This window comes from Populus alba, chromosome 19 (genome assembly GCF_005239225.2).
Source record: "Populus alba chromosome 19, ASM523922v2, whole genome shotgun sequence".
Lineage (NCBI taxonomy): Eukaryota > Viridiplantae > Streptophyta > Magnoliopsida > Malpighiales > Salicaceae > Populus > Populus alba.
Window position 1 is genome coordinate 886,558 of NC_133302.1, and position 15,589 is coordinate 902,146.

At 36.7% G+C, this 15,589-nt stretch overlaps 1 pseudogene; it reads left to right on the forward strand.

Moving 5' to 3' along the window:
* Positions 1–8,871: 8,871 nt before the first annotated feature.
* On the forward strand, positions 8,872–11,466 carry LOC118039817 (putative disease resistance protein At4g10780; annotated as a pseudogene).
* The last annotated feature ends 4,123 nt before the right edge of the window (positions 11,467–15,589 follow it).

Genomic DNA, 15,589 nt, shown 5'->3' on the forward strand with positions numbered 1-15,589 from the left:
CCTCATTTCATTTCCTCCTTTGCTCTTGTTGTCATTAGAATCTCTGATTTTCTAATGGTGCCTCATAGTGTGCCGTATATTCATTTTTCTTACAAAGAAAACCTTTTTTCAAAAATGATTTTTCAAAAGATCTGTTTTGTTCTCGAAAACTGAAACTCTCAATGTCTGTTTATAACAATGTTCAGGCAACTCTGGGGCTTTATATCAAATCTCTTAGTAAAAGTAATCTTAGATGAAGGTAAGTGATGAGATGACCTTCTGCTTTGGTTTTCAAAGTGTTCAAGCGATTGCTTGAAGGTATTTTGAGACAAAAGAAGCAATTTGTCTTTTATCTTTAGAAACACTCTTTTTAACAGCATGAATAATAATGAGTAATTATTTGTTACACCATGACTCTTTATGGAAAAGTCTCTTATATTTTGAGAACGCCGTTTATTGATCTAGGTTGCTTACTTGATTAGAAAGGACTTCAAAGGCACGTAATGTATTTTATGGCTCAAAGCTATAAAAGAAAGAGTATTCCATAAGCTCAAAAAGTGTTTAAGGGCTTATAAACTATAGATCACTATTTTCTTGTCTTGGCATTTTCTTTTGCTACCTTGACAACAAAAATGATGCCAAATATTCCAAATGAGGAACTTCTGTTTTTTTTTTTTTGTTATTCCTATCTTTGTTAGGAATTCAATTGTTTGGAATTTTATGGAAATTTTTTTGTTGTCAAACTTTCTTTATAAGCTCACATGCTTTCAAGACAATTTCCTTAATCATATTTCTTTGTTTGCCCCCTAGTATAGGGTGTGATCTTAGTGAAGGTTCTTGTGAAAGAAAAAAAACTTTAAATAGACTCGGCTCAAATTGGGACTGCAAAGGATAATTTTAAAGAAAGTGAAAGGAATATCAAAGATGGCCTTTCCTCATTTCAAGTAAGATCAGTTAAAACCAATAAACTTTGTCCACATCCAGCGTAATGCTTTGGACTTGTAAGATACCACGTTTTGTGAGTCCATGACAAACTAATGTACTACCAACCATTATTCATGCTGATAAAATGTGGATCCAAGACATAATTTGGGTGATAGTTGTTCCAATTGCATGTTTTGACTTGTTTGGTCATCTCTTTCAAGGGAATTACTCTGAACATTATTCTAAACAAATCATTGATTTATTTCATTGAAATCACAAACAAAATCAGTTCTTTTAAAACCTCATTTAAAAAAAAATGGACTCTCTTGTAAAAAAAAAGTTTGAAAGATCAAATTGTTGAGCCATTGAGATCATGCATGGGCTTTTTGGTGAGGTATAATGCAAAGAGAATTTCCTGGCCAAAACTTTATTGATTTGATTGGATGAAACCATCATACATAATACTTTTTCACAGAATCAGAGTTCACAGGCCTAGGTAAATCATCTCCATCCATCCTAGTTAACAACAGAGCTCCTCCGGATAATGATTTCTTCACTACATATGGGCCTTCATAGTTTGGTGCCCACTTGCTTCGGTCTTCACTTGGTAATGGCAAGATTTTTCGTAGTACAAGATCCCCTTATTTGAATTCTCTTGGTCGGACTTTCCGGTCATATGCTTTGGCCATCCTTCTTTGGTATAACTGGTGATGGCAAATTGCAGCCAACCTCTTCTCACTTATCATGTTTAGCTGCTCATATCTCACTTTAGCCCATTCAGCTTCTTCTAGTTCAGATTCTATTAGTACTCTCAAAGATGGAATTTCTACTTCCAAAGGTATCACTGCCTCAATCCCAAATACTAATGAATAAGGTGTAGCTCCAGTGGATGTCCTTACTACTGTACGATATGCATGCAGAGCAAAGGGAAGCATCTCATGTCAATCCTTGTAAGTGATTACCATCTTCTGGATAATCTTCTTGATATTCTTGTTTGCAGCTTCGACAGCACCATTCATCTTTGGTCTATAAGGAGACGAGTTTGAATGTTTAATTTTCCACTTCGCACACAATTCTGTGATTATTTTTCCATTAAAATTTTGGGCGTTGCCGGTCACTATCTTCTCAGGTGTACCGTACCGACATATCAAATCTTTCTCAATGAAGCACTTAACCACCTTTTGAGTTACATGAGCATAAGAGCTGGCCTCCACCCACTTTGTGAAGTAATCAATGGCTACTAAGATAAATTGATGCCTATTGCTGGCCTTTGGGTTGATTGGACCAATCACATCTATTCCCCACATTGCAAATGGCCATGGTGATGTCATATTAAATAGAGGAGCTGGAGGTGCATTTATCTTATCACTGTACACTTGACATTTATGGCATTTTCTGACATAATCGATGCAATCTCTCTTCATGGTCATCCAGAAGTACCCAGATTGTTGCATTTGTCTAGCCATCATGTGCCCACTTGCATGAGTTGCACAAATTCCTTCATGAATTTCTTGCAATGCTACCTTAGCTTCGATTTCGTCTAGACATCTTAGTAAAGTTCCATTGAATGATCTTTTATATAGAATTTCTCCATCTAGGTAAAATTCCATGGCTAACCTTCTCAAGGTCTTCATATCTGCTTTAGACACCCCCAAGGGATATTCTTGATATTGGATAAACCGCTTGATGTCATAAAACCATGGGTTCCCATCTATTTCTCCTTTAAACTGAACAACAATGAGCTGGAAAATTTTTAATCTCAATGTGGATTGGTTGTACCCTGATTCCGTAATCAATTTTGGCCATAGAAGCTAAGGTTGCCAAAGCATCAGCAAACTGGTTTTTGTCTCTTCCCATATGGGTAAAATCTATCTCATCAAAACCCTCAGTCAGTTTTAAGAGATATTGTTGATATGGGATCAATTTTTCTTCTTTGGTCTGCCATTCGCCTTTCACTTGACAGATTATTAACATTGAATCTCCATAGACATCAAGCTTCTTTATTTTCATCTCTAAAGCAGCTTCCAACCCAAGGATACAAGCCTCATATTCAGCAGTATTGTTGGTACATTCAAATTGTAGTTTGATTGAGATGGGATATTGCTTCTGGTCAGGTGAGATTATCACAACCCCCGCTCCATTGCCAGATACATTCACTGCCCCATCAAAATACATAATCCACCAATCATTCTTCTCTTTGTCTTCTTCTACTATCAACACATCCTCATCCGGGAAGTCAAATTTCAAAGGCTCATAATCTTTGATAGCATTATCTGCCAAATGATCAGCAATTACACTTCCTTTTACAGATTTTCTTGTCTTGTATACAATGTCATACTCGGCCAACATTACTTGCCATCTTGCTATTCGGCTTGACAAGTAAGGTTTCTCAAAGATGTATTTAAGAGGATCCATTTTTGAGATCAACCAAGTGGTATAATACAACATATACTATCGAAGATGCTTCGTGCTCCATACAAGAGCACAACACAACCTCTCAATCATAGTATATCTGGATTCACAATCTGTAAACTTCTTGCGCAGATAATAGATAGCTTGCTCTTTTCTTCCAGACTCATCATGTTGTCCTAACACACAACCCATTGCTTCCTCAGTTACTGTCAAATACAAGATCAAAGGTCTTCCAGGTACAGGCGGCACTAACAAAGGTGGATTCTGTAGGTATTGCTTTATTTTATCAAAAGCTTCTTGACAATCTTTGTCCCAAGTACCAGGATTCTTTTTTCGAAGCAATCGAAAAATTGGCTCACATGTTGCTGTTAACTGAGATATGAATCGTGCAATGTAATTCAAACGTCCCAAGAAACCTCTTACTTCTTTTTCGGTTTTAGGAGCTGTCATTGCTTGAATTGCTTTCATTTTATCAGGATCGACCTCTATTCCTTTATTGCTTATCACAAACCCTAGCAACTTTCCAGACTTCACCCCAAATGAGCATTTTGCAGGATTCAATTTCAATTGATACTTCCTCAGTCTATCAAATAATTTTCAAGTGATCTTCTTCATTCGTAGACTTAGCAATCATGTCATCCACATACACTTCAATCTCTTTGTGTATCATATCATGAAAAAGTGTCACCATTGCCCTTTAATATGTGGCTCCAGCATTCTTTAAACCGAATGGCATCACTTTGTAGCAAAATGTTCCCCATGGTGTGACAAAGGTGGTCTTCTCTTTATCTTCTTCAGCCATTTTAATCTGGTTATACCCGGAGAATCCGTCCATGAAGGAATAAGTTGAGCTTCTAGCAGCATTGTCTACCAAGACGTCTATGTGAGGCAAAGGGAAATTATCCTTTGGACTAGCTTTATTTAGATCCCTGAAGTCCACACATACTCTGATTTTGTCATCCTTCTTTGGTACTACCACTATGTTCGATACCCATTGAGGGTATTTAATGACTTTTAGAAAACCAGCATCCCACTGCTTCTTTATCTCGGCCTTGACCTTGAGTAGAATATCCGGGCGAGTTCTTCTCAATTTCTGCTTGACAAGTTTAAATCCTTCTATCAAAGGCAATCTGTGTACTACAATATCAATGTCTAAACCAGGCATATCTGCATAAGACCAGGCAAACACATCCATATACTCTCGTAGTAGTGAGGTTAAACAACATCTTTCTTTTGTAGTAATCAAAGTTCTGATCTTTAGCTCTCTTCTATCTTGCTCGGTGCCTACATTTATCACCTCTAATTCTTCTTTTGCAGGTTTCCAAGCATGCTCAGACTGTTCTACCTGTCTAGTAAACTCTTTCATATAATCTTCATTCCATTCCTCTTCGTCCATTGCAATCACATCCTTATCAAAGTTTGGCCATTCATTTTCAATGCAATATGTTTGTGGATTTATGGAGGATTCGCTTTCAGAATCCTGAAAGCGGAAGGTGTTTTGTGTAAATGCGTATCTTGTAGCCAAACAAAACAAAAAGATAACAATTGTTGAAGAAAATGCAAGATCTCAATAATATTTTAAAAGTTGACTCAATAATTATGAAAAGACCTTATGTTGACATCTTGAACCAAGATTTCAACTAGGTACAAAAACACAAAGCAAAGCACACAAAGTACATAAGAGCAAATATAAGCAGATGCTTATTCATTACTTCTTGAAAACAACTGGGGCTTCTTCAATCTCCCAATTATGGAATACTTCGTCAACAGCAAGCTTTCGCACAAAGGTGTTGGTTGGAGCCTCCTCTAGAGAGTGGACAGTTAACTGAGGTAACAGTTCATCTTCTTTTGCTATTTTTGGCTCGTCATCAAAATTCCAGCCTTTTCCTTCACCTTCCTCTACATTGTTGATATCCATGAAAGCAAGTTTCTGCCCCAAGACTTCCATCATGTTTTCAGGTTTCATCACATATGCTGACTTTGGGAAAGAAACATGGATAGGTGGGATTACAATGTCTTCTTCACTCTCTATCCTTAACATGCCGAAAGTCAGCATCCTTTTCACTTCTTGGTGAAAATCTTCACAATCATCAATGTGATGTCCCACCTTGCCATGAAACTTACAGTAGTTATTTCCACTCATCACTGGTTCAAACTCAGATAAATATCCAGACTGTACCAGCATACCATACAGTCTTTCCATGGAAACCTTCAAAACTCTTTCCTTCTTGTCCTCCGCTCCTACAACATTCACTCCCCCACTGCTTGTAGCATGATTGGGCAAAGGGTTGGACTTCACACTCGGTGCATCATCAAAAGTTATCCATCCAGCCTTTATCAATTGCAGAAGCTTGTTTTTAAATGCATTACAGTTTTCAATGTTATGCCCAGCAATGCCAGCATGATATTCACATTTCAAATCTGGCTTATACCAATTTGGGTATGGAGGTTGCAGTGGGGTTAAGGGAACGGGAGCTACTTGCCCAATACTCAACAGCTTTGAGTACATTTCTCCCAAAGGAAGTGGCAATGGTGGCAGTCGTTCTTAGGTTCTTTGAAAATTCCTTCTTGGAGGATTAACGATATGGTTACTTTGTTGGTCATGTGGTTGGTTTTGTTGGTTGGTAGGGAAAGGTTTAGTGAAGTTTACACTTGCAACTTGTTGGGTAGGCATTTGGAAGTTATAATGGTGGTAATTTGTTTTCTTACCCTTATACACTCCTTCCACATTGTTCACCTCGAAATCCTTCTTTTTCCTAGTAAAGCCTTTCTTCTCAGTAGGCTATGACATTCTCCCAGCTCTTATCGCTTATTCTATTCTCTCAGCGATAGTTACAGCATCATAGAAATGCTGAGCTGAACTACCCACCAGATGTTCAAAGTAGGGAGATTTAAAAGTATTAGAAAAAAGAGTGACCATTTCTTTTTCTAACAAAGAGGGTTGCACATGAGATGCTTTTTCACGCCATCTCAAAGCGTATTCTCTTACAGTCTCTTTGCTGCCCTTTTCCATGACTAACAAGCTTGACCTGTCCGGGGCTACCTCCATGTTGAATTTATATTGCTCCACAAAGGCTTTTACCAAATCTTTCCACTTTCTGATCTTGGTGTTATCCAGCCTTGTATACCAGCTTAATGTCGATCCAGAAAGACTGTCTTGAAAGAAATGGATGAGAAGTTTCTCATCATTCACTACTTCTGCCATCTTATTGCAATAAGATTTAAGATGAGTGACTGGGCATTCAGTTCCAGTATACTTGATGAATTCTGGTACCCTAAATTTTTTGGGTACAACTACATTTAGAACTAAACACATTTCTGCAGCATAAACAGGATCATATAAGTCTGCCCCTTCTACTGCCTTCAATCTCTCTTCCAAAGCGGTCAATTTATCATAATCGACATTTTCAGAGAATTTCATCCTTTGTGGGTCATCAGTTGCCAGGTTTACAGCAACTGGCACTTGTGCTGGTGGAACATTGGCAGTGAACTGTTGTTCAAATGAAGAGGGATTTACCCCTAAATTTTGAGGCGGGAATACAAAGGGAGCTGATGGCATAAATATAGATGGAGTTGCAACTGCCGGCTGGGTAGAGGTACCTTCCCCAGACATGGATACTAGGGTCTGCTCGAGTAGACTTGTAAGTTGTGCTATATCGTTTTTCATGTTCTCTAACTCTCTTTGATAATGAGCCTCTAGTTGAGCTCTTTCTTCATTCTCCATTATCTTCCTTCGTAGTCGAGTGTAATGAATTTTATGGCCTCTTGGGGGACCTATATTTCAACCTGAATGAATGCAAGTAAACTAAATGAAATGCACAAATGGATGCAAAATGCCATATGGTTTATGCATGCTTGTTATTGGTTTCAAATTTTTTTTTTAACTTATGACGAGGAACATACCAGATCAGATTCTCTTAAAAAAAAGTTCTCACTGAGGACTCCAAACCTACAGGGACTTGAACCGATTTAGGGGAGAAATTTGATGCCATGTTCTGATGGCAAACAATCCCTTTCATCATGTTGGTTCAATTCTGATCTGGTCAAAAATTCTTCAATAGTAATGGTTTTTTTTTTTTTTAATCTCACACTTCCTATGAGGATCGGTGGAGATTTAATGAGAATATGAAATGTATATGAACATGTATGTTAATGCATTGACATTTGTTTGTGTCCTAAACGGTATATCCTAATTGATAGGATCTAGCTCATAAGATTTGGCTCAGTTTATTCTAATCTTAAAGGTATTTTTTGGTTCTTAGATTGCTCGAATTACCCATGGGGTAGTCGGTCTCTTAACCTTATACAACATGAGTATGGGAAGAAAATTCCACAATACCCGTTGCATAGGGTGAGTTACAATCCAAGCGAAAGTCCAGATGAGCATCAGTGGACATAAGTCACACTTGCCACCTGAATCTTTCTTTTCTAATCTTAAAAAGGACGAGCTCGGGTCCAGAGCTTTTATGGGTTCACTGTGAAGTGTGTGAATACATAAATAAATAACATGCATGCATGTGTAATTAAAAAATGAAACGATTTACAATTGATATTGCATAAAATAAATAGTCTCAATAAAATAAATATTCAAAAAATAAATAGCAATAAAAAAAAATGAAAAGCACACACAAGCAGTTGGTTCAACCCTAAATCCCCAGTGGAGTCGCTATTCTGTCGATACACGATGTCGGGCGACGGCTCCTCGTTTTTTGTTTAATTTAACAAAAAGTTTTTTTTTCTGATTGGGGGAAATGAATATTTTATTGGAGTCGCCATCTAGTAATTTGAGGGAACTAGAAATCCCAAATTAAACACTGGTTCCAAAGATTCGGGTACTGGGTTAGTTATGATTAAGGGAAGGTAGACACCACCCTTAAAACATCCTTTCAAAAGAAAGGTTACCCTTACTTGTGTGTTTTTTATTTGATTTAAATGCTATTATATTTTGAGCTTATTTGCAATTTCGTTTTTTTAAATAGTTAACGTCGGTCCCTAAAAATAGGAGACGCGTTAAAAAATGACATCAGTCCCTAAAAATAGAAGACTTGTCTAAAATATCGACGTTTGACCATAAAAAGAAGATTTACGTCTGAGTTACCAAAAAAATAAAATAAAATTATGGATATAATCCATATTTGTTTGGTATTTAAACTTTTTTTTTTTTTGACATCGGTCCTTTTCTATAAAAAGAGACGTGTCGACAAACAACGTTCGTAAGAGACGTTAAAAAATGACATCAGTTCCTAAAAATAGGAAACTCGTCTAAAATATTGGTAGAAAACTATGCGAGAAAATCACACATTTTTTTTTTATGATTGTTTTGAATTTTATTTTTAAAAAAAAAAATTCGGAGAAAAACCGGGTATTTTAATACTGGATTTGTATTTTACAATATAAATATACAACCCGATATTATGCAAAAATTGGTAGAAAATATTTGAGAAAAATCATTAATGATTGATTTAATTATACAGATTCAGTTTATTTTGTGAACACACTTACGGCATTAATGTTTTGTAAGATATTTGATGTTTGCACTCTTTTCCTTTGCTTACTTATTTAAAAAATAATGATTTCCTCTAAATTTTCATTTTATGATTGAGTTCTTATTTTCCAATTAATTCAACATCCCTTTTTATGCGTTACTTTTGACAATTTTTTATTTGATGTTTGAAGGGCCAAAGAAGTCAGCGGTGAAAATGGCTAGACAGAAGGATCAATTTTGGGATCATGTTGAGAAGCTGGATGATGGTCGTTTCAGCTGTACATTTTGTGGCTATAAATTTGCTCCCACTACTTCCGTTTCGAGGATCAAATGGCATTTGTCAGGAGTCAGAGGGCATGGTGTTGCAATTTGTGACAAAGTGACTGAAGACGTTCAAGAAGCAGCTTTTCAAGCTATGCATGGTGGCAACAGAAGACATAAAAGCATAGCAAGTTCAAGCAATGTTAACGATAATGCCATTTCAACCACTCCACAAGAACAAAACAATAATGAAGTCGACAATTTGGCAGGAGATGCAGGAGCGACACAAGCACCAGATATAATGGGTCACGCACTTGGAAGAAGTTGGGATGAGATCTATAATTTTTTAATGGAGGATGATATAGAGAATGGGACTGGAGGGGTAGTGCAGCCTGGTGCTGGAGCTAGCTCTTCTGGAGGGCTCACAGGCAACACAAATGAGACTCCAGGAGATACATTACCTACTAGCTTACATGTTGAAGTCGACAATGTGGCACCACAAGGGCAACATCTGGAGAGAGTAACTGGGCAGCCTGTTGTAAGAGGTAGTTCTCGTGGGAGGCCACTTGTTAATCATGATGAGCCTCAAGAAGATTATCATGATCAACTCTGTCCTCCACCTGGAGAACAAGAATTGTATTTTCCCTCACCTGGAGAACAAGAATTCATGCAGACGAACATGGGAAATTTTCAACTTGATAGGGTTTCTAGTTTTCCTACAGACCTGATCCCTGGTGAACAAGTGGAGCAAGAGTGTGAAAGAAATGCTCAGGACAACTTACCTTTGTTCGTGGAGGACTATAGGATTGAGGGCATGATCATGGAATTGAACCAGCTTGTTGTGAGAGGTGGCTCTCCTGAGAGGCTTACAGTTAATGAAGATGAGCCTAGAGGAGATTTGTCCCAACCAACAGATCCACTGTGTTTTGTCCTTGAAAGGCATTATGATCAACCATCTTCTTCCTCAGTCAACAATGATGTCATGATGATTGATGTGGAGAATATGATTAGAGAACATTTGCAGCCTGTTGCGAGAGATAGCTCTCGTGAAGGTCTCCAACCTATTAGCGATGAGAGCGGACGAGATGTGTTTCTAACTGAAGAACTAATAGGTGGAGAGTTTGAAAATAATAAGAATGCTATCTGGTCGTGGATAATGAATGATGAAGCCTCATCAAGTATTGGCATTTACGGGATGGGGGGTGTTGGCAAAACAACATTGCTCACACATATCTACAATCAGCTTCTACAAGAACCTGGCACTTTTCCTCATGTTCACTGGATCACCGTATCGCAGGATTTTAGTGTTTGTAAATTGCAGAATCTTATTGCAAACGACATTCATTTAGATCTTTCAAATGAAGACAACGAGAGGAAAAGAGCTGCAAAACTGTCAAAAGCATTAATTAAGAAACAACGGTGGGTTCTCATCTTAGATGATTTGTGGGACTGCTTTGATTATAATAAGGTGGGAATTCCTATCCAAGTGAAGGGATGCAAACTAATTCTTACAACTCGATCATTTGGAGTTTGTCAGCGGATGTTCTGCCAGAAGACAATCAAAGTGGAGCCTCTTTCAATGGAAGAAGCTTGGGCTCTGTTCATGAAGGTACTTGGATGTATTCCTCCAGAAGTGGAAGAAATTGCAAGATCTATTGCTAGTGAATGTGCTGGTTTGCCTCTTGGAATTATAACAATGGCCGGAACCATGAGGGGAGTGGATGACAGATGTGAGTGGAGGAATGCTTTAGAGGACCTGAAACAATCAAGAATTAGGAAAGATGATATGGAGCCTGAGGTATTCCACATACTGAGATTTAGTTATATGCACTTTAAGGAGTCAGAACTGCAACAATGCTTCTTGTGATAGATTATTTGATTGATAAAAGGGCTGGAAAGTAGGGAGGCAGAATTTGACAAAGGCCACTCGATGCTGAATAAACTCGAAAGAGTCTGCCTATTGGAAAGTAAAAGTACTGGGAAATGGATTGTCAAGATGCATGACTTGATTAGGGATATGGCCATCCAAATACTGGAAGATAACTCTCAATGCATGGTTTCACTGATGCATAACCAGATTGAAGAAATTCCTTCCACGCATTCACCGAGGTGTCCCTGTCTTTCAACTATACTGTTATGCGACAATTCAAATTTGCAATTTATTGCAGATTTATTTTTTGAGTTGCATGAGCTCAAGATTCTTGATCTGTCTTTTACAAAAATCACAAAACTGCCTGATTCTGTCTCTGAATTGATGAGTCTCACTGCATTATTGCTCATTAATTGTGATATGTTAAGGCATGTGCCGTCATTAGAAAAGCTCCAGGCACTGAGGAGGTTAGATCTCTCTGGTACTTGGGCACTTGAAAAGATGCCTCAAGGCATGGAATGTCTATGCAACCTGAGGTATCTTAGAATGAATGGATGTGGTGAAAAAGAGTTTCCTAGTGGGTTGTTACCTAAGCTCTCTCTCCTGCAAGTCTTTGAATTGGAGGAGGTTATTCATCCTACTACCGAAGATAATAGAAAAGGACTGCCTCCTCCGATAACAGTTAAAGGAAAGGAAGTGGGATGCTTGAGGAAGTTGGAAACTTTGGCATGCCATTTTGAAGGTTACTTAGACTACGTGGAGTATCTCAAAACTCGGGATGAAACCAAATCACTAACCAAATACCGTATTCGTGTAGGACTACTGGATAAGTATTATAATTATTATCATTGTGATACCAGAAGGAAAACAATTGTTTTGGGTAACTGGAGTATCGACAGAGACAGAGATTTTCAGGTCATGTTCTCGAAGGACATTCAAGAACTAGGCATTGATAATTTTGATGATGCAACAAGTTTATGCGATTTTTGGTCTCTAATAAAGAATGCAACTGAACTGGAGGCTATCAACATTAGTGGTTGCAATAGCATGGAGAGCTTGATTTCATTTTCTTGGTTCTGCTCCGCTCCACCACCATCTCCATCTTATAGTGAAATATTTTTTGGTCTTAAAGAGTTTAGTTGTTGTGATTGTAAGAGCATGAAGAAGTTGTTCCCTCTTGTCTTGCTGCCAAGTCTCGTAAACCTGGAATGCATTAAAGTTGATAACTGTGAGAAAATGGAGGAGATAATAGGTGGAACAAGATTAGATGAAGAAGGGGTTATGGGTGAAGAAAGCAGCACCGATCTCAAACTCCCCAAGTTAAGACTTCTGCTATTGATGAGATTACCAGAACTGAAAAGCATTTGCAGTGCAAAACTGATTTGCGATTCTCTCCAATTTATTAAAGTAAGGAATTGTGAGAAGCTGAAGAGGATGGGAATTTGTCTTCCGTTGCTTGAAAATGGCGAGCCATCTCCTCCCCCTTCTCTTGAAAAAATCCATGCAAGTTCAAAAAAATGGTGGGAGTCAGTAGTGGAGTGGGAGCATCCTAACGCGAAGGATGTCCTTCGTCCCTTTGTAAGGTTTCAGGTATGATATGAGTCTGCCCTTAATATAATAAAATATTGAATTAAGTTCAGGTGCTTACTGGTTTATACTTTGATTTATATAAATATAATAAAATATCGAATTAAGTTTAGGTGTTTGGAAATGGTTATGCAGGATATGGAGCTACATCGGGAATTGGCTATGGCGAATCTTCATCGGCATTACTGGATGAACAAGATTAATAAAGTATCGAATTAATTTAGCTGCTGCTACTTCCGTTTCGAGGATCAAATGGCATTTGTCTCAAGTCAGGGGGCGTGGTGTTGCAATTTGTAGTAATGTGCCTGAAGACGTTCAAGAAGCAGCTTACAAGTCCTTTTTATATGAAGCTGTGCGTGTATGTTAGCAAAATTACTACCAAGTCCTTTTTTATATGAAGGTTGTTGGTGTTTTTAGAAGGGTGAAATAATTATTTTATTTTTATAATCTACAATAAATTGTGTCTTTGTATACATTATGAGGTTTTTTTTTTTTTTTTTTGTAATTCTGTTAATTGTGTCTTGGTGTACTTTAGGCTCAAAATTAGGTGTGAATCAAATGAATCATCATATTTTGAAAGTCACCGTGGAGCCCCTTCCCTATTTTCTTTATTAATAAATGGCTCACATGATCCCAAGCAACGACTGTCCATAAACAAAATGCAAAACGACACCATGCAATTACACAAAAAGCGACGAGCTGGTACTACCTAAAATAAAAAAAAAATAAAAAAAAAATATCATGGCAGAGTCTTTTTCTTTCTTTTGTTAGACGCGATTTCGAAACAATTCATAAGACAATTACTACCAATTAGTCCTCCTTTTTTTTCCATTGTGATTACAACAAAATTTTAGTAGAGTTTTGTATGTATTTACAATATTTCAAGCTATCATAGTTCAAAATAAATATAATCCAATCTAAATTCTAACAATTCAATGCAGAACATTTGTTAATACCTTTACCCGTGGATTCATATTTATATAATTATATATATATATATATATAGAATTGCATTCATTAGACAATTACTACCAAGACCCTCTTTTTGGTTGTGACATTATATATATAGAACTCATTCCCAAGATGAATAAAATTTAAAAGTTTGATAAAGAGCTAAAAAATAATACATTATCTTTTCCTTGCATTACTTGTAATCAATCCAAAAAAACTCAAATTAGAACCCTAAAACGTAAAGCATGGTGGTAATTGGGCTGAGAGAGCGGTGTCTAAGAGTCAGTAATGGAGTGGGAACATCCTAACACTAAAGATGTCCTTCATCCCTTTGTACTTTTTAAATAGAGCATGAGTGACGCAGTGCCCTTAATATAATATTAAATTAAGAGTAAGCATTGTTGTTTTAATTGGATTAAGCTTAAGCTATGTGTCAACAATCTTATGAATAGTAATTGTGTTTCAATCTTATTAAATTACCACCTATTTTATCCACTTCTTTTAATTTAATCCTTTTTCTTCAATTTTATATGGGCTCATCAAACATTTGACCCAGGGAAGATCTACAGTGACAATGTGGTTGATAATCAACCACTGTTATTAACACAGTTGAAAGTTACGGTAATTCGTATGCCATAGCCATCATAACAATTAATGAATTTAGCATGTCACGGAAGCAAAAATCCTTTTCTTTTTAATGAATTTTGACCATTTTTATGCCCGAGGTTGATTTAAAAAAAAATATCAGTGATCTGATACTTGATATTATGATATTGGTAAAGTATTTTTTATTTAGAAATATATTAAATATATATATTATTTATTTTTAAAATTTATTTTTATATGCTAATACGATCTAAAAATATAATAAAAATTAATTTTAAAAAATTGAGTTTTTTACAAAAATTGCCAAACATGCTATTTGTGAAACAAGTTTGAGTTTGTACTTGGAGGTTTCTTTTTCTCTATCCTTTCTCTGCACACACTTAACTTCTAAACAATGCATTTGAAAAACTTAAAAATCAGAGAATATTAACCTTCAGATGATTAATTAAATGTAAACTTAAATACGAGCTGAAATTCCATGATCTTTCCATTTTCTCTGATTAATTTTATCAATGGCAAAAAGGGTGCATGCAGTCCCCATAATTACTGCTTAATGCACGTGAAGCTGGTCCCCGTAGCCTCTCTCTTTTCTCTGATATGACTCAATATTATGCTTAATGTCATCTCTCTTCAGTGTTTTCTCCTCAATGCATTGACAGGAAAGTTGCCTGCAGAACTTGCCAAGTTGGTCATCCTGACAGATATGTAAGCAGACACTTTTTCTTTTTTTGTGCGTCTCTTAATTGAAGCACACGTCTACGAACCAAAAACCGATAAAAAAAAAAAAAAAAACAGATATGCAATCAGCCTCTCTTACCACAGGAAAGTTGCTGATTTTGATGCCAAAAAGTCTCACATTTAACATGCCCGGATTGTTTCGATCTTTCAATCTTCTATGCTGATAATTCAACCATTGACGTGGATCAAATTCAGTGGAAATAATGTTATTGCAATTCTTCTGTTTTTCATTTGTATGTTCTTCATTTTTTTATCTAAATTTTATGGTAAACAATAATACTTCCAGAAAACTCTCTGAGTTTGTATTTCTTTGACACCTTTTAGTAGGATGAACGATAATAATTTATCATGGAAGCTGCCTGTTTTCTTCAGTAAATGAACACAGGTTCAGAATATCTAAATATCTGTACCTTCTAGCATTGCTTCCTTGACCAGACTAAGTGATTAGTAAGGAAACAGAATATCTGAATTATGTTTTTATGTACATGTAATATGCTTATGATACCATGCTTTTATGCTCTATGATACTTGAAGGAGGATCAGTGACTTAACAGGAAGAGGGTCTTCTTACCCACCACTGAGTAATATGGAATCCATAGAAGCATTGTGAGTTGAGTTCTTCTAATCTTATGTCCTTTTCAGCTAATGCTCTTGACCTTTGATTTGTACAATGATTTTAAAAATGCAGGGTTTTGAGGAACTGTTAATATTTGGATAGGTCCCAGACTATGTTGGGGAGCTGGAAAAACTGAAATGTTTGTAAGTGGTTCCATCCA